We start from the raw sequence: 20,803 nt of genomic DNA, 5'->3' as shown, positions 1-20,803 counted from the left end.
AGGCCCCATACTTTGGCCTCCTCGTTCCTCAAATCGAAATCCCCTAGACTTTTGGTTATCAAGAACAATCAGGTCAATTTCAAAGAGTGTGTGATTCCTTACGCCGAAGGTCAGAGGAATGCATTGCCATGAATGGACGTCACATAGAGCACCTTCTATGAACATGTGTTCAGACCTCAGAAAGTATATGTTGTAGGACCCATGTTTATTAGACTTTTTTTCTTTTTATGCATACTAGGACCTCCTAAAATATTGGATATTCTTTTCTTAACACCCTGTATTGTATACACAGATTACCATGTGGGGTACAATAGTAAACCAGAAGAAAATTATATATTTAGGAAAGTTTAAATTAAAAATCTCTTTATTAATAACATGACACTTATATTAAACTATTACTTCACACTACCTAAAACATTCCTAATACGGCACAAAAAAACTTTAGTTTTACCTAAATTTGCTATGATTATCATTATATAATTAGTTTTCATTGCTATTTTGAACACAATCTTATATTCTGAGTGTTCGCTGCAGGCAAGAAAAAATCATTTATTGCACTTACTATTATTATTTCATCTGGTTGGCTGGTTTTACGAGGGATGCCGGGTCCCTACACTTAGGCACGCTTCGCCCACTGTGCGCCCTATATACAGGTGAACCGTAAATTATGTCATTAATTCTAATGGATGATTCGTTTAGTAAAGAACAACAAAAAAGTGTAACACCATTTTTCTGTATTTTTAATAGTTTTCCAGTAAAACGTGCATTTTAAAATATGCGAAATGTGAGATTGTGCAACGCTATAATCAGTAGGGAGTGCACACTAGGTTGTATTGCCCTGAGAAACCATAATTGGACGGTCATTACCATGAAAATTGTTTTTACGCTAGTAAAAAAAAATAAAAAATATGATATACCGTTTAATTTTTAAGTTTAAACTATGTTAGAGAACTGGCAATGAATACCGTTCATTTCACGTTAAACATAATTTTGGAAAATTGAAAACTGAACACTACGACCTAATTTTATGATTATGATATAAGATGTAGCCCATGTGCAGACCCCCGAAGTATAGTATAATATACCTGCAATGGTAACCTGCAGAATTTTTTCAGCATTTTTCCTCATTTCAGTGACTTTTATTGAATTGTAGAAATTCTATTATATTGAACTTTAAAAACAATACAAATGTCTCAAGACTCAGGATGATACCCTTAATTCAAAATAAATTAAAAATATTAAGAAATATTTGTACACTCCCACTTCAATTGGATATTCTAGAGAATAAAAATAATAATGATTTTTATTTAACATTACAAAAACAAAATTTTGAAATATTTAAGCTCTACAGGTAAAAATAAAAATACAATGTCCTTATTTTACGTCAGACGAACAAAATTAAAAATATTATTTTAAACATTTTCGATCTAATTTTGATAAATAAAAATCGGTGAACACAGACAATAAGGAAAGCTTATTTTGCGTTGTACGAATCTACTTAATGATTAAAAAACTCAAGTTTGTTGTACTGCAAGCATTTTCTTCAGACAATTGGAAGTAGTTCCATCCCAATTTCATTTTTAAAGTGGTAACCGGTAAACTTAAATACAAGAAATCGAATTTCACGAGCAGTTTTTAAAAACAAATTTCTGTGTGTTATGCTCTCATTTCTCGTTTCCTCATCCGTAGTCTCAAACAGACGGAAATATTTGCTTTCTTGCCGAGAATCAAGCACGAGTGCGTTGAATTTACAGATCTAGAATTGCTATCATAAGAGAATAAATGCTTTTATTCAAATCTATGACAGGGTATAATTTGTAAGGATTCTAAGAGGAATTCGTATACAGAGTGTTCCCGCACTCTACCGCCAAACTTTAAGGGGTTGTTTGGAGGATGAATATGGGTGTTTTGATATAGATGACACACGGACAATAAAGACTCCTTTCTAAGTTATCGGGTATGCATACATGCTGGGTCACATGAAACATCAATAATACAACATACATTTTAGAATTTTATTTATTTGTCATATGGTACATGAATTACATGATATGTTCAAAATGTCATCCATAAATATCACGACGAAGTCTCGAAGGCCGTAACGTGGACTGACGCAACCGCTCTAGCATTTCACGATTAGTGCACACTTCATCATAGGCGGCAATAATACGAGCAACAAGTTCTAATTCATCTCTTACAGACGTTGTGTACACTAGAGTTTTGATGTGTTACCACAAAAAAGAATTCCACAGGTGTAATTTCAGGTGATCTGGCTGGCCGTGAGATAGGAACACCTCTTCAACTATGAATGAGAACATGTTATTTCATACCCAGAGCATGAAAGAGAAGGAATTAGCCTATAACATGAGCTAGTGATGACGTAGTTGTCAGTGTTTTGTTTACCTGATAACTCCGTTGTTTCTTTATCTCAAAATGTTCAGATATCTGCTCCGAATATCTTCTTGAAGTTTCTCGGTAGAGTTCGGAAACGCCCTATATGCGTAAGATTAAAGTGTCAGAGTTGAAATATAATTTAAAAAATGATCGATACTCATCAAGTACTTGTCTACAAAATAAGAAAAACAGTTATACGGATCTTCTCCAATTACAAAATTCAGATGTAAAAGATTTCGAGGACGCAAAAATTAACTACTAACTAATTTTTAAACATGCAGTGTATTATTGTAATGCTGAAGCCAGAACAGGTTTCAATGACTCCTAAATCTTATGGCTGATGGCAACACATGAAACAGTAACGATGTGAAATTTAGGACAGTCTGTGTAGTAGTTCATGGTTAAACTTAGGTATGTGGATCAAGTTGTATCATTTATGCAGCAGCGTAGGAGCTCTTATATAATGGATTCAGGGACATTGTCAAACAGACAGACTGTGAGGTGTTTATCAGCAGCAGACGCAGTTAGTATTGCATTATTTGGTCTATTAAAATGTGAATACGTATGGCGGATGAGATGTCGAAGGCTGTAATAACAATTGTTGAGGCTGCCTGCGGCAGGATGCACATGTCCCACTTTCACGCAATATTGATATCAAACAAACTGTTTATTACGTCTGATAGTTTTCCATATATTCTCACCGCAAACACCTGCACGAGCAAGAATGTTGTGGCTTGGGGTACAATTTCTTGAGACTGGGACAGATGTACTTCCAGTAAGTGGATTGTAATAGGTTTGGGAAGAAAGCAAGTCGAACGGGACGATTATTTTCCATTCTACAAATTTTCTACCACGAAATGACAAAAGTGGACTGGAAACAAAGTGTGTAACATTGATTATAAATAATTTGTCTTCACAATTTGCCAAGCGAATTTTCTGAAATTTATTATTTGAAAAAAAAAAAAAAATGACACAAACTCAAACAGGAATCTATAAATCAAAAGTTAAATGAGAAAAATTACAATTGAAATAAGTAATAATGTTAATAAAAACAGTAATAATAATCACAGTCATAACCTTAATATGAAATAATAATTTTGACATTATTTTAGTCGGTTATTTAACGACGCTGGATCAACTACTAAAGGCTGTGTGATGTATCTTGTCTCACTGTGAAAAGAGAGAGAAAGGAGATATGTCTTACTTCGTCTGTATTGTTATGGTGATGGAGGGAGTGGAGCGATGCCGTCCATCCATCCAGTGGCGGAAGGGACTAGTTGATACATTCTGTAGCGCAAAATAAAATAACAAAATATCTCTCTTCGTACTGTGTAGTTCCGTCACTGAGCTTGTCTTTCAACAAATTGAGTTCCGGCAGCCTGTACAATAACAAGATTTTGAAAGGAATCCTGAAAATTTACAATCCTCCTATAATCTCCACCCTCATTAGAAGGGACTTGGTTTTATTACTACTGAGACAAGATAAACCTTACCAGGTATAGGATATCTAGAGTCGATGGAATTGGTGATAGCGAGATACTACTTGGCGAGATAAGGCCGAAGATTCCCCAGGAATTACCTGATATTCGCCTTGCAGTAAGAAAAAAATTCTGAAAACCTATCCAGATAATCAGCTCAAACGAGAGTCGAATCCATGCCCAACCGCAGCTCTTTAAACATAGTACTCAACTTCATTTTATTTCTGAACTATACCAACAGTGAACCAATATTGCTATATCCTATTCATACAGTACCTCCCTCGAATCCCAACAAGTTTATAGTAAAATCCCAATATTCGGGACTAACAGAACATTAATAACACCTGGAAGTTTATGCAGTAAAAACTACCGTAAGGGTTTTCTCCCATTTTCCCCTCGCCATTCCATCAATGCTTTGTATAGCCTGCACATAATTTAAATTAATAAAAATGAAGTCCTCTGGATATGACGCCATGGGACGTATAGGAACGTTTGCTCCCACAATGCGCATGGCGTATGCATCGAAGTTGACTGCGTTTTTCGGGTGTTGTATACATGCAGTTTAACTCAGTCTGATTTGAAATAACGAAGGGATTACTTATTCGTGCTTGATGTTTACAATAACGTTACAATGATGAACATAGGGTAAATGGAAATGGTGAATAACCGACAGAATATATTATGTTACATTTTTAATTTACTTTGAAAGAACATAGGCCTACTTTAACTAATTTCTCAACATTTTCTTCACTTAAATAAGGAGAAGTGCGCACAAATGTGCATTAGTTTTGGGCTCTGCTGTATTCCAGCAGCGATTTTCTCTTTAAACACTCACTGAAGTGGTATCTTGCACATGGTTTGTCACACAGTTTACACACGCATTCCGGTGATGGGTCGTGATAGTTTGACCTTCTGCAGAGTTTGTAGTGATACCCATGCACTACCAGTCTTGTGGGGAGCACTTTTGCTTCAAACAATTTCATGGCTGTTTCAAGCGACAGTTGTATGATATTCTGTACGTCATGGATAGCTCTTATTGCTCCTGCCGCTCTTTCTTTCGTGTGTATTCTAAAGGATCTTACTATTGTTTGGAGTGTTACTCCAAGGTATTTGTAGGCGTTTGTGATTTGAAGAGCATTGTTCTGGAGTTGGATGCGGTCACCTTCAGCCTGTCGACCACCCTTTCTGAATACCATCTGCATAGTTTTTGATAGGTTGATGTCGAAACCATTTTTGTTGGCCCATGATGCGAGGTTGTGTATTGATTCTTGTAGCTCTTCCCTATCCGTTGACCCAAGCACCATGTCATCGGCGTAGATATACCATTTTCTTCACTTAAGCTCATGTGTTTATCTGAAGCACGTTCTTGACCATAGAAAATTATCTTTCTACGTCACAGGTGACAGGTGCATATTTAAGCGAAGAACTTTGGGACAAAACGAGGTGGGATTGTAAGTCTTTTGCATTTTCGCATGACCATGACCCCACAGGAAATCGAACCTGCCCCCTTCCGACTTTGCAGCGTTACGCTATCGCGCGCCCCAAAATACACAAGCACTTACGTCTTTATTACAACAATCACAATAAACTACAACACCGTCCGTCTTTATAAATTTCTTTTCCTCAATCGATTTTGACACAAGATATCTTCTTGCAGTTGTGACATTAGCTACAGCAAAAGTTCACAATTGGACACAAAAGTATGAGTTACCAAGATGCAGTTTGCAAGCATGATGCTTCTTTCTTTCTTTCAATATTTTGACCTCCGGTTTGTAACGAGTGAGAGTTGGGATTGGAAGCTCCTATGTAACAAAGAGACAGTTCAGTGGAAGGTCAAAAGATAGGGTTGCCATATTGTGACAAGAAAAAAAGAGGGAACTTTATCGACACCTACTTCCGAACAGATTGCTATCATATATCATGTACAATACTGACATATGTATAACATTTAGACTATTGAAGCTAAAAAATATTGTTAGTAGTAATTTTCTTAACCTTAAATGACAAAATAATAATAATAATAATAATAATAATAATAATAATAATAATAATAATAGTAATAATAATAATGATAATAATAATAACAATAATAATAACAATAATAACAATAATAATAATAATAATAATAATAATAATAATAATAATAATACAAACAAGTGAAATTGCTGTCAGGTTTTACAAAGAAGTCGGTTAATTTTGTATAAGAACTTTCTCCTCGAACTGCTATTTTGTGTTATTTTTATAAAACAATATTATGTTCGGCTCAACTGTAGAATATGTCCGTTGATATGTCCCCCTATGCTTTAACATATGAAGGAGTGCCAACATCTTTCTTTATAAAAGAAAAAATGTGGAAATTAAGTGTTCAGACCATGTTACAACCGTACCATTTTTGATAAATATACAGTGAAATGTACATTGATATACTAATCTGCTAATATCGTTTACGTATGAACGAAACCGATAGTAGCAATTGAATATTTGGCGATTGGCGGTATTTCGCGGAGGATTATGGGGCGTAGAAGGTGTAGTTTGACGTCACCGATTTCAAGTATATTTGCTTGGATTGCTCCTTCCTGTCTTTTTATCTCCTCAGTTTGAGACATTTTCCTTCACTACTAACGTCGTATTTTAAACTTAACCTAAAAACCCGGACAATTATCCAAAGTCTAAAAACCCACCCGAACGAAAAATTTAACCCTAAAAAGAGGACATGTCCGGCAAAGCCCGGACGTATGGAAACCCTGCCAAAGACTAGTTGTCAGGTAGGATGTCATGAAATCATATTACCGGTATAATTATTCCATTTTTTTTTCTCAAAAGAGAAATAACACGGACATACCAAATTGTACGAAGCAACATTCATAAAAGGGACTGTTATGCAAGTTAACAAAATACATACCCTAAAGCCAGAAAAGGGCATAATGTGTAATATACAGTAAACTCTAAATATGTGCCATTAAATCTAAAATCTTCAAAATATGCATTATGCATGAATTTACTCCCCCCCCCCCAAAAAAGCCAAAAACATGCAAAGATACACAGAAAAAATAAGATTTATTGGAATCGATAAGTTATAAAGCGAATGTTTGCAAAGTTTGAGAAGTGTAATAAGCATATAAAAACATGCATTTTCATGGAAATACGGTCTCTAGTCGTTATTGTGACTGTCTTTCACCTCAGGAACTGATTTTGGTCAGCGTGCAATGCGTGAAGCGCGGAAGGGAAAATCATAATGCTGTACAACTGTGGATTGGGAGTAAGGATGCACTGTGTAACGTGGATTTAATCAGAATTAATCAACAAACAAATAATTAACTTGAGTAGTTTATTGCGTCGGCTTTCTATGCTCCACATCTGAATTAAAATGCCGACGTGACTACGAGAAATTAATCTTGCGCAATGAAGAATATACAGTATGGCTGTCTCGGGATATTCCCGTTTACACTACCACCATTCCATTACTCTACAATAGTTCCAACAGCAACGGGAAACCATTGCACCATAGTCTTCCTTAGGACTCTAGCTTCGTGTTATCACAACCGCTAATGTCCTACGGAGGAAGCAACCACGACAATTCCTGAAGTTGTCACCAGTTTCTAAATATGATAGTACGGAGCAAGCAAACAGAAGGTTCAATCTAGTCAAAATTGGAATGAAGTGTTTCCAAATACGGAGGACTGCTAAATAACCACACCGTTCCGTTCCAGTTACACACTACGTGTATTTAGATGACGTCAGCAGCGTCCCCGGAACCAAATATTGAATAGATTTGCATGTACTCCTGTGAATAGAGGACAAGAGAAAGGAGGATTCAGGCATTATTTTGCAATTAAATATTGATCTAGTCTTAGAAGGAGTACAATGGAGTGAACAATGAGCAGAGTGTCCTCAGTTCGAGGCCTAGGCAGGTGGCCGACTGTCCTGGTTGAGAGTTTAAAACATGTGCGTACCAAAGTGAGAAGTGAGGATCTCGGTCGCTGTATCCACCGGCGCTGAAATTTACTAGGAAATGAAGAGGTCAAAATGCGAACGTTTTTACCGAATATGAAGGAGCGTGACGTAACGCGATGCTGGGCAGCTTGATGGAAGAACAACGCCCACGCTTTTTGTGCCACTCCCCCATTCTTAAAAGCAGAGCCGTACTGATCTTCCTAATGTATATCGAGCTCGTCCGCAGAAAATCTATTCTAATTTTAATGGACATTTTACCAAACTTCAATTTCCGAATACAGGCCTACGTAACGGAGACTCCACCCTTCCTCTACCTTTCTTTTTCGGATTAGATTAATCACTTCGAATGGAATGGCGCGAAGTTAGATGTTCCGACATTCGGTCTTGTACGCAGGAGAGACTGTCACAAATCCCGGTGAGTGCAAGTCGAATTCTGAAGTAAGACCACAGTCTAGTATATACAGTCACGAAGCTGAATACATAGTAAATATGCATCGATAGATAGTTGCTCACCACTAGGATCGCTAATATCGCCTCATTACAGACAATGCGAAATAGTACTGGCACAGTCTATTATTTCTAGCACCCTCACAACTTGAGCTTCGTGAGTGTATATAGTAGACTGTGGTAAGACGGTGTTTTGGCAGGACTTCTCGCGATATTCCCGTTTCCACTTTCTACATTCCAAGACTTCTTCGATAATTACGATCATCAATAAAATGAACTGGATAGTCAAAATCGTGCTTCCACTGCAATGTGCCTGACGAGCACCAAAGCGTCAAATTACTCATCCATGAGAGTAACTCGCGGAACATATTTGTCAACAGTGTTCATTAACAACGCTTACTCTCTGTGGTGGCTGTGTGATCCAGATTTTTGACTTGTCACGCAAGCCGGTACGGTTCGAATAGATGTCACGACTAGGATTTTTCATTGACTATTACACTCTTACTACGTCATGCTACTTTTGACCAATAGAACGGTACGTAAGGACGTATTTCAACCAATCATGGCTGCTTATCGCACAATTTTATCGCGTCCCTAGCATTTGTTTAATTTTATCGCGTCCCTAGCATTTGTTTCTTTGTTTGCCAACATTTGAAACTGCGCTGGTCTGGACGTCAAAAAAAAAAAAAAATATATATATATATATATATATATATATATATATATATATATAAAATTACAAATCACTCCAGTCGATGCACAGCAGTTTCAAATATGACTCGCATTGGCATTCAAGAACAAGAATTAATAAAAATCACTGATCATACCTATGCATCTTCTGAAATCCGATTTACGAATTAATGAAGAGCACCATTCGGAAATCCTGAATAAGTTGAATACACCATGTAGGCCTAAATCAACGAGTTCCACTTCTATTACGCACACGTCCAATATAACATCAATTGAACCACCAACCACATTCAAATTTGAAAATTGTACATTCAATAATTATTCCTTTTAAAATTATTCATTCGGAAATTCTGAATAAGTTGAATACACCATGTAGGCCTAAATCAACGAGTTCACTTCTATTACGCACACGTCCAATATAACATCAATTGAACCACCAACTACATTCAAATTTGAAAATTGTACATTCAATAATTATTGCTTTTAAAATTATTCATGTTTATTTTTTATGTCATCGTCGTTAATTAAAACTTTTCTAACACTTGTGTACAGTATATTAGTTAGGTTATGTTATAGCTTCTGCTGTATGATATTATGGATAGTCACGTATCAGAGATTGTTTAATATTAAGATTTATTGAAAATCATCTGTCAAGTGACGTTGATTACTGGGATTCGGATAATTGAAGTGGAATGTTGCATTTTAATAAAAATGAAACTGAATCAACAATGCCTTCTTGACTAGTAACAGTCCATAGAGTTCAATGATGATTCCATAGTTGGCACAACTGATACCGGTAACAAGAAAACATAATCATAAAACACTACTGCCATTTAGCGTAATGTTGAGATGGTACAATAATAATAATAATAATAATAATAATAATAGTAATAATAATAATAATAATAATAATAATAATAATAATACTTATTTGTCAGAAACCAGTGTACAAGGCCTGGATATGACATCGTCAGCTTCTATAGTTGATACATTTTAAGACAGTTGTATTTTCGTAAGCCAATTAATATTTTATTGTATTGGAGTACTTTGTTACTTCTAATCTTTATATACTTTCTTCTAATCGTGTAATAGTCAATTAAATCCCACTCGAGTTTTGATTTTCTCTAGATAAATCAAAACCTCTAGTGAGATTACTGTTGAAAAATTCATAGTGATATTTGTGATGGACAATATCGCAGTTGGGATTCATCTCGGGGTTCTCTTGCTTCTCCATATTAGGCATGAACTATAGACCATTCGCTATCTCGTGAAACCTACCTGTACGTGAAGGGAAAGAAAAATTGAACTGAGAAGCTTCCCTACCTTGATACGCTTCGACTTGCAAGCTAGCAAACTCGCTTACTCCCATCACAAAATTCTTACTAAAAGCCTAGATGATATATACCCAGATAGTTCGGCCTTATAGGCTTTGACGGTAACTACTTTTGTTAGGTTTACTCTGCTCCCATCTAGTTGTTACATAAGGAGTCACGTCATAATTCCCATTTGAATTGCATTAGCGACTGTACTGCCATCTCGTGTTCGTTTACGGCGGACGGGTGGCGATCCTGGCGGTTGTTCTGTTCAAAGTGCTGCCGATTTTAACATAGGGATGAGCTATCTGTTACATATATGATCTAGGCTAAAAGTTACGACGCACGAATACATTTGGTTTCACGAGATAAGGAATGACCTATAAGTTTCATCCGATTTCCATTCCGTCATCATTCAGCAGTATACCTTAAACGTCGGCAGGAGAGGACTGGTCTAGTGGGATGCCAAGTTTCGATTATCGACAGCAGGATTCCGAACTACTGAACTCGTTGCATGTTTCCTGTTCGTAGCGATAGGAGCGACCTCATCTCCAATCGATAATAAGAAGTTGGTGGGCCTATATCAGCATTATTGTCCCGTAAATGTTTCCCGTTTTATACAAATCACAATCGGTTTTTTTTTTTACTTGCTAGAAAACTAATATGTAGGCTAATTTATATATTTTAGCTCACTGAACAGAACTTTACAATTGGGCCAAAGAACACTTGGCCTACTTAATATGTCCTGTCACTCTGCGTAGGAATGTAAGGCAAATGTAAATGTTCGCCAATGAGTAAGATTTGATGCCACCTCCTTCTGTCACACTCCATGTTTTCGTATATAATTCTATTCCACGAAGATTTAGGTCATTCTCTTTTACGAAGTCCCTGAGGATTCTAATCCAAGGCTTGTTTTCTACTGCAGAATAGGGTTTTCTTTATGTGTGGCCAATTCATTGGCATTTCCATTCTTCGAACCTGTATTTCAGCTGGTTTTTCGCCTGCAAGTGCCAACAGAGTTTTACCCTTTTTTTTTATCCCCAGTGAATTCTAAAAATTTTCTGGATTCATCGATTAATAAAAAAATCTGTACTTTTTGTATGATCAGTGCACTTGATTTATAGTTTTAGCACCGTAAAAGAGAATTAACATGGCGTTTTTATTAAAGATTTTTAATTTAGTCTTCCTGGATATATTACTTGAATTTTCCGTATTGAATATAGTTGGGCAAAGACAGAGATAGCTTTCTCGATATTGTTATTAGCATGCCTCCATCTTTTGTCATTTTGTTACCAAGATAATATGCCACTGACTCAATTGTATCAATTTTCTGATTTCCAAAACTTTCAGTTTGATTGATGATTTAACATTAATTTGTAATTATTTGATTTTATAACTATTTATTTTCAAACCAGCTATCCTAGACATTTCTAAGAAGTGTTGAGACTTTTTCTTGCATCTCTGAAAAACGATGAGATAATACACACATTCTAAGTCCTGCAGAGAGTCTATTAAACCCCATTTAATACCTCTATTTTGTAGCATGTAACATTTTTCATGACGTCGTCAATCACAAATGTAAATGTGAGGGGTAAGAGTTCGGGTCAATTAACCAGAATCAACTTGTCTCAATTTAACAAATATTACGGTGTACCGAAGTACGTATGATATTTCAGTGCAGAAATTCTGCGTCATCATATGATGGAAGAGTGGAACAGAGAAAAATTCTCTGCGGCACCGGGATTTGAACCCGGGTTTTCAGCTCCACTAAGCCACACCGGATTCCCATCCCGATGTCGGATCGAATCCTCTCAGTTTAAGTTCCACCTCTTGGATTTCCTCTAATGGCCATGTATGACAGTGGCACAATGTCCACACATGTGCAGAGATGCACTCGTTATGAGTGACTAAGTGGCCGGGATCCGATGGAATAAGCGCAGTCTTAAATCACAAGTGATTATTTTTCGCATATCATAACGAGTGTATCTCTGCACATGTGTGGATATTGTGCCACTGTCATACATCTATGATGCTGTGCATGAGGGTAGGCCATTAGAGGTAACCCAAGAGGTGGAACTTAAACTGAGAGGATTCGATCCGACATCGGGTTGGGAATCCAGTGTGGCTTAGTGGATAGAGCGTCAGCACGTAGAGCTGAAAACCCGGGTTCAAATCCCGGTGCCGGAGAGAATTTTCCTCTGTTCCACTCTTTCATCATCAATTTAACAAGTTCAACAATATAAATATAAAAGTAAATTGTCATATGTTTAGAAATGAATAAATTCGAAGTATTACGTAACATCGTTTAATATTTGAAGTTGCTTGACCACTGTTCCCACAAAGCTCTCGTGTTTAATTACGCAGGTGGGAGTCACAAAAAGTTGAACGCACGAAAATTCACAGAAAGGAACGCTTATTCTTTGCGTATCGTGAGTTTTTGAAGCTGCTCGCACGCAAGTCATTGCCGAAGGTGTACGTGCTGTGTAACAATGTGGACTAGACACAATACAGACTCCTCTTGAGGAGACAACACAAAATCGACACCACCCAAATCCGTGGGTTGCTCACAGCGTAAGTTACACCGTAGAAGAAACAAGTTGTTTCACTGTACGAGTAATGTGGTATTCATAATTAAATTTCAATTTCAAATTTGTTGATATTTTATAAATTACACACATGTTATACGAAACCAATGCAACAATTTAAACAGACGGGCCGCTGGATGAGTCTCCTAAAGAGGCAAATATAGAAGATGTGAATGGAGAGAAAGACAAAATTATTTTTCTGCATTATCAAAATCATCGGCCATCGTAATTACATCATCAGTACCATCGAAAATTTCGTCGTTTCGTCTTCTCGTAACCGTCATCACCTCGTGTTCGTCATCGTCGATATTTCTTCTTCATTTCCATCACAATAATAATAATAATAATAATAATAATAATAATAATAATAATAATAGTAATAATATTTACTTACTTACGCCTTTTAAGGAACTCGGAAGTTCATTGCCGCCCTCACATAAGCCTCCCATCAGTCCCTATCCTGTGCAAGATTAATCCAGTCTCTATCATCATATCCCACCTCCCTCAAATCCACTTTAATATTATCCTCCCATTTATGTCTCGAACTCTCCAAAGGTCTTTTTCCCTCCGGCCTCTCAACTAACACTCTATATGCAATTCTGGATTCGCCCATACGTGCTACATGCCCCGCTCATCTCTAACGTCTGGATATAATGTTCGCCATTCTGTCAGGTGAAAAATACAATGCATGCGTTGTGTAACTTTCTCCATTCTCCTGTAACTTCACCCCTCTTAGCCCCAGATATTTTCCTAAGAACCTTATTCTCAAACGCCCTTAATCTCTTTTCCTCTCTCAAAGAGAGAGTCGAAGTTTCACAACAATACAGAACAACCGGTAATATAACTGTTTTATAAATTCTAACTTTCAGATTTTTTAACAGCAGACTAGATGGCAAAATCTCCTCAACCGAATAATAACAGGCATTTCCCATATTTATTCCGCGTTTAATTTCCTTCAGAGTGTCATTTATATTTGTTATTGTTGCTCCAAGATATTTGAAGTTATCCACCTCTTCAAAGGATAAATTTTCAATTTTTATATTTCCATTTCGTACAATATTCTGGTCACGAGACAATAACATGCTTTGTCTTTTCGGGATTTACTTCCAAACCTATAGATTTAATAATAATAATAATAATAATAATAATAATAATAATAATAATAATAATAATAATAATAATAATAATAATATGTTCATTAAACACATAGCATGTATAGAAAATGTCTCAATTCCTTAAGTCTGGACGATAACCATACTTCCAGTGATTATCTTACACGTCGTAGCTACTTTCTGTATATTAGCACGCTAATAAATTAAATAAAACAATATTGACTAGTAATATAATCACAAGGCTATCCGTATTATCAGTGGTTCAAATTTTGCTGCCTATTGTACGCATATGTGTGTATATATGTATATGTATATGTATATATATATATGTGTTTGTGTGTGTGTGTGTGTGTCTAATCCATGTCAGAAATAATTTGTCTAAGTATAGAAGTAAATCCGAACTCCATGGTTATTCTACAGGCTATAATTATTCTTTAATAGTACCAAATGCTAGATTGACTAAATCCAACAAATGGTTAAAATGATTGCTATTGACTTGTTCAATAAACTACCTCCCGAGGACCACTCTATTTGTTTCAGTATTTTTAAATCGCCAGTTCAAAATAAGCTCTAAATAATCCACTGCATAAAAGTCAATAATTTTGTTATGTTTCTGTTGGTATTATTTTTCTAACGACGATGTATTTATTGCAATTATACGTGTTTTTGACTCACCATACACTTTTCGAGTTTGGGACTAATTAAAGATTGATTGATCACCACACGCTAAAAAAAAGTCCCAGTTCCAAGTATGAGGCATTCCACGAAAAATCGAACAGGCTTGTGATTTTGAAGTTTCGAAATAGATCACTTACAAGCAAACATTCTGACGGGGGGACAGATAAAATAGTTATTTCTTTTTCTTCCACCATGTTAATAATGTCATAAGAAGTGCTCATACAAATTTTGGCTACTCGACCGCAATTATGAGACCGTCCAGAAAGTGATTTTCTCTGGGTCCGTTTGTAGAAAAAAGCACAATTGCATGGAAATATTTATTGAAACAGATAGGGCCTACAGCAATAGTTGCGCTATTTGTCAACGTATCCCCCACTGGAATTGAGACATTTGTCATGCCGTGAGATCAAATTTTGTGTCGTGGAAGTCAGCCGCCTCAGATCGGAACCAGCATTTCATTGCGTCTGCACCTCACTCTGTCGATCCCATGATATGAGAAATGTCTCAATTCCGATGGAAAATATATTGAAAAATAGCTCAACAATTGCTGTGTCTGTTCCAATAAATTTGTTCAATGAAATTGTGTTTTTTTCTGTCAACGGCCCCTGGCGAACTTATTTTTTTACGGCCCTCATAATTGCGGTCGAGTGGCCAAAGTGCAGTATAAGCACTTCTTTTGATATTATTAACATGGTTGAAGAAAAAAAAATCACTTTTTTATCTGCCCCCATCAGAACATTTGCTTGTTAGCCCAAAATATTTTTGAGGTATGATGATTAGGCCTACTATAGGCAAGAGAGACTAGAGAAAACTAAATTATAAGAGTTCATTTGAAATCGATACCAGGAAGAAAGTCAACATATTCTTCACAGAATTGTGTTACTGGAAACATGACACATAATAAAAAAAGATGAAACTTGAAGCCTTAATGGAGTTCGTGCACCGTTGGTTCAAGAAGAAAAGTTCAAGGCAAAATGAACTTGTGACGATTTTATATATAGGCACAGTGAGTAAATGTGCAACTCATACACAGCTCCTGAATACAAATGATGTATTAATAATGCTAAGATCCGTTAAGGGAAAATGCTGGCATTATCACCTTCATCTCACTCAGATGCTAGATAACCATAGCAGTTGATAAATCGTTGTAAAATAACCAATTAAAAATAACGCTAAGAGTTTGAAAGAAACCAGGAAAAGAACATTCTATACATCACATTTTGTTGGAAAGAGACATGTGGATCTATTAACAAATCGATGTGAAAGACAAAAAGTAACATTTTTCCTTCTTTATTTATCCGCTTTACCTCTCCTGTAGCAGAGACTTATAAACCACGGCTGTGTAAGGGAAGGAGGGTATTGCCTCTAAATCCATACTAGACATCTACACATTGCGAGGCTCCCTTTATATAGGATTGGCACAACGGCGGGCCACCGCAGAGGTATCACAGTGCAATCACAAGACAACGGACAACCATCAAATCCAGTATACTGAAGATGCATTTTTCCCTTTCTCTACGTTGGTAATCGAACAACGGACCACTTGGATAGGCAAAGCGTATGGTACCTCAGAGCCACAAGAGCGTGCAAAAATATTAACATAAAAGTACAAAATTAATACAGTATGGCCCAGAATAAAGTATAACTTACCGAAGTTTCACTATGTTGCACTAGCAGTTGAGTGAGAAAAAAATTTTTGCAGCATTGTTAATTCAGAAGTGGAAGGAGAAAAACAGCTAGACAATACATATATGGGTATGGACGTCTTTGATTTAAATCACGTGTTTGTAAACGGTGACTAATCTGTACGCAGTTCGAAAATGCACCCAATTCATGGATCATTCGTTGAACTGACGTTCTCTTTAGATTTCATTCCTTGGCGATCCGTCGCTGGCTTTTCTTAGGACAATCCACAGTAATTTATCAAACACCATACCCACAGTGGCGTGCACAGAATTTCGTCAAAAGGGGGTTATTATTAACTCTGTTTACAATTTACATTATCGGTATTTAAAGTGTGTATTATTATTATTATTATTATTATTATTATGTTACGTTATATTTATTAATATCATACCAAGCTCTAATAAAACATACTCGTGAATATCCTTATAAAATCTTTGAAACGTAATTATTTCACAGCCAATCAATTTTTAACTAATTTTAACTTCTGTTTAATAATGTATAATAATAAAAGTTGGCTGTGTCATTATTACACTTACACACACACACACATATATGGTGTTTCCGAGGTGGTGTTACAAACTTTCAGGGATGATGGCGAAGGGCACATGCATCAATTTGAGATAAGGAACTGTGGTCCGGAAATGACCGAGTCGAAAGTTACAAGCAAAAATAGTTCTGTGGAAATGAAATAATTTTATTCCTCTGTACACCTTATTTATGTGTATTTATCTGTACATCTTACACACACTGTATTCATCTGACGTTGTTTACGTTGTCTACTTACAGTATTCCATTCAATGCGCTGTCTGAGGGATGGGAACAGGAAACTACACTAAAGCAATGCAGATAGCGTAATGTGTAACAGACATGGTCGGTCCTGATATGCACATCTGTAGACAGCAGTGTATGTGTACATGTTGCAGTGTCCAGTCGATCAGTCCTAGTGAAATGGAGGAGTACACGAGAGGGGAATAAGCAGACCTGATTTTCGAATACGGATGAGCCAATGGGAACAGTAGACAAGCTCATAGATTGTATCGGGGCAAGTACCCATGTAGAAGACATCCGGCCCATATCATTTTTCCACGACTGTTCCAAAAGTTAAGGGAAGTAGGGCACGTGATGCCAAATTACAATTCCATTTCCACACAACTATTTTTGCTTATAACTTTCGACTCAGTCATTTCCGGACCATGGTTCCTTATCCTAAATTGATACATGTGCAGTTAATTGTAAATCATAGGTAAGATACTTTACGTTATAATAACAGGAAGATCCATTGAAACAATCAAGTATATTGAAATAAATTTAATTAAACACAATAATGGAACATGGAACTTACCAAGGACGAAGAATGAAACTTACGTGATGAATATATTGAAGGGGGTAGGAGGACTATGCCTTATGTCGATGTAGATTTTCTTACTCTGACAGTGGAAAATTAGAAACGAGAAAACGATGATGGATAAAAAAGGCATTCAAACCTAAATAGCCTAGATGTCTTTCTTTTTAAAGTTCAAGGGGGGCGGTTCACTGTAAACTCCTCCTTGCTACGCCCCTGCATACTCATATGTGCATTGTCTGTAGCTGCTTTTATCCTCCCACTTCTTCCTTTGCGTTGACACAAAATTGAGCCAGTTCGCCTGATTACTCACCAAGAGTAATATTGTCCGCTTTGATGGTTGATTTTATGAAAATCCTCTTCATAAATTCACATACTACTTTCACAAAAGCTCCGCCACCTCGACCTACTCCGTTTGAACGAAAATATCGCCCTACGAGAAATTCTTTTTCTTGGATGCTGAGAACTATTTTGATTATGTTTCATTCACAGCCTTCTTTAGCAACAACTGAAGTAACAATTACAATGCCGCCAATAATTTTTTTCTCACTGAGCTGTGAGTGCAACAATCAAATTTCGGTGTAAGTTTACTTTATTCTGAGCCATATTGTATATTAGTGGCAAAAAAAAAAAAAAACGAACCGACCCTTGTAGCTGATTTCAGAGCCTTGTTCACTCCAGAGCACGATAGGCTGGTAACTAAGACTTTCGTGGTTCGAAACCTGCCTGGGAAGGAAACTTTTTTTGTTCCTTATGCAAATTTATTCCCAATACTTTTCGATTTCAGTGATATTTTACTACTTAACTGACTTATTATTCCAAGAACATCGAAAAGTATTGGAAATAAATTTGAATAAGGATAAAAAAAGTTTCCTTCCCAGGCAGGATTCGAACCACGAAAGTCTTAGTTACCAGTCTATCGTGCTCTGGAGTGAACAAGGCTCTGAAATCAGCTACAAGGGTCGGTCCGGTTTTTTTCCACTAGTGTACAAAAGACTCACACCTCTAAAATAAACTCGTATGTTTCATCGTATGGTGGAATTGCATTACGATTCCATGTTTATTTTTTCTTATGCAATTAATGTTTTTGTGATCGGAGATGTCCTCGGCAATGTGGCGGTTATATATTAGGCAGTGGATCAGAGATTCGCGGGTTCAAACATGGCCGAGGGCAATTGATTTTGATGGGCGATAAAATCATAAATATGAATACAGTACCTCCGGTAGGGAAATAAAGATGGCAGGCATGCGAAAGAATCCTGTTTCTGAAAGAACCTCCAGGCAAAATGTGTGTATCATTTCTCGTCTACATTGATTCTCGACGCTGAATAACCTCTATAGACCTAGTTGAAACCTTGCTAAATACAATACTACTACTGCTTTGCTCCCGATCGTAAATTTGAGAAGAGAAGAGGACCGAATAAGGAATTAAAGGATATGAACTTGACTCCCAACTGTTAAGCATAGTGTTGGGTCTGTAATGGTGTGGGGTTGCATGTCAGCTGGGAATAACGGAAACCTTAAAAGTTCAGTGAGGAAGTAATGGAAAAAGATGTACGTTTTACTAACATAAAAATGCAAGTAAGCTGGGAATTGAGGGCAAGTTCTCATATTACAAGAACAATAATCCCATCTATATCGTGGGCTTACAAGAAAAGGTATTAAGTCCAAAAAGATAGCATTGAGATAAATCAACTTGAAATTTTGAATGTTTATGAAAAATCTGGTTTTGCATACAGACTAATTTACTCCTTCTTAAATAATACATGTATTAGGTTACATATTAGCATATTTTGCAGACGGAATTACGGTTTTAATACAGCTAGGGCTGAATTGAATGAAACTATATATCGGCAGATTTTGAGCTTCATGATGTAAAGAGTGCGTTAAATGATCGATCTTTTTAGAGGCTAAATTACAATCTTCCTAAGAGTCATCTCTAGAATCATTACTTATCATTTTCCCTCTCATCCACAGCAGGTACTGGAACATTGTCAACTGTAGTGTCACATGTTGGCAGAGTGTTGTACCAGCCAAGTATCCAGAAATGATATTTGCTCGAGAGACTTTTAGAAGATTAATCTTCTTTACTGAGCTTATTGGCAACGAATTTGAGTATTCTACTAGCGGTTGTTTTGGAAAAACAAATGATCGTGTCTCGTCACGAATTTTGATTACTCTATATTCATCGTAACATTCTTAATGCATGGTTATAATAATAATAATAATAATAATAATAATAATAATAATAATAATAATAATAATAATAATAATAATAAAAGGTATCCCCGTAACATGCCATGAAGGCACTTGGGGTGCATGGAGGTAGAGCCCCATGCTTTCCATGACCTCGGCACTAGAATGAGGTGGTGTGGTCGGCACCACGCTCTGACCGCCTTTTACCCCCGGGAAAGACCCGGTACTCAATTTTATAGGAGGCTGAGTGAACCTCGGGGCCGTTCTGAAAGTTTGGCAACGAGAAAAAATCCTGTCACAACCTGGGATCGAACCCCAGACCTTTCAGTCCGTAGCCAGCTGCTCTACCAACTGAGCTACCTGGCCGCCTTATAATAATAATAATAATAATAATAATAATAATAATAATGATAATAATAATAATAATAATAACAATAATAATAACAATAATAATAATATACAAATCTGGCTTTCAGGTAGTAGCTCCCTGTAAAGCAGGTTTGAATAATTTCAAGGAAAAATTGTTCCGGAGCCGGGTAGCGATCCCGGGACCCTTCGCTTAGCGCGCGAACGCTCTACCGACTGAGCTACCCCAGAAATTATACACGACACCGTCACAATTTTTCATTTTTTTTATATCCACACAACTCAAATGAGCTGACAAGACGCCAGAACTCAACTATGAGTGCACACAATACTGTGGGACTTAATTTGTGGCTTTCTGTTAACGTACCTCCAGTAACGAATGTATTATACAAATCTGGCTTTCAGGTAGTAGCTCCCTGTAAAGCAGGTTTGAATAATTTGAAGGAAAAATTGTTCCGGAGCCAGGTATCAATCCCGGGACCCTTCGCTTAGCGCGCGAACGCTCTACCGACTGAGCTACCCCAGGAACTATACACGACACCGTCATAATTTTTCCCTTTTT

At 36.7% G+C, this 20,803-nt stretch overlaps 1 protein-coding gene across 1 annotated transcript in view; it reads right to left on the bottom strand.

Moving 5' to 3' along the window:
* Positions 1-20,803, bottom strand: part of mdu (meduse) — a 518,612-nt gene that overhangs the window by 481,339 nt on the left and 16,470 nt on the right. The window lies entirely within an intron of this gene.

Source organism: Periplaneta americana, chromosome 10 (assembly GCF_040183065.1).
Source record: "Periplaneta americana isolate PAMFEO1 chromosome 10, P.americana_PAMFEO1_priV1, whole genome shotgun sequence".
NCBI classification, from domain to species: Eukaryota; Metazoa; Arthropoda; class Insecta; order Blattodea; family Blattidae; genus Periplaneta; species Periplaneta americana.
The sequence above is the reverse complement of the archived record's forward strand: the minus strand, read 5'-3'. Positions and strand labels throughout refer to the sequence as shown.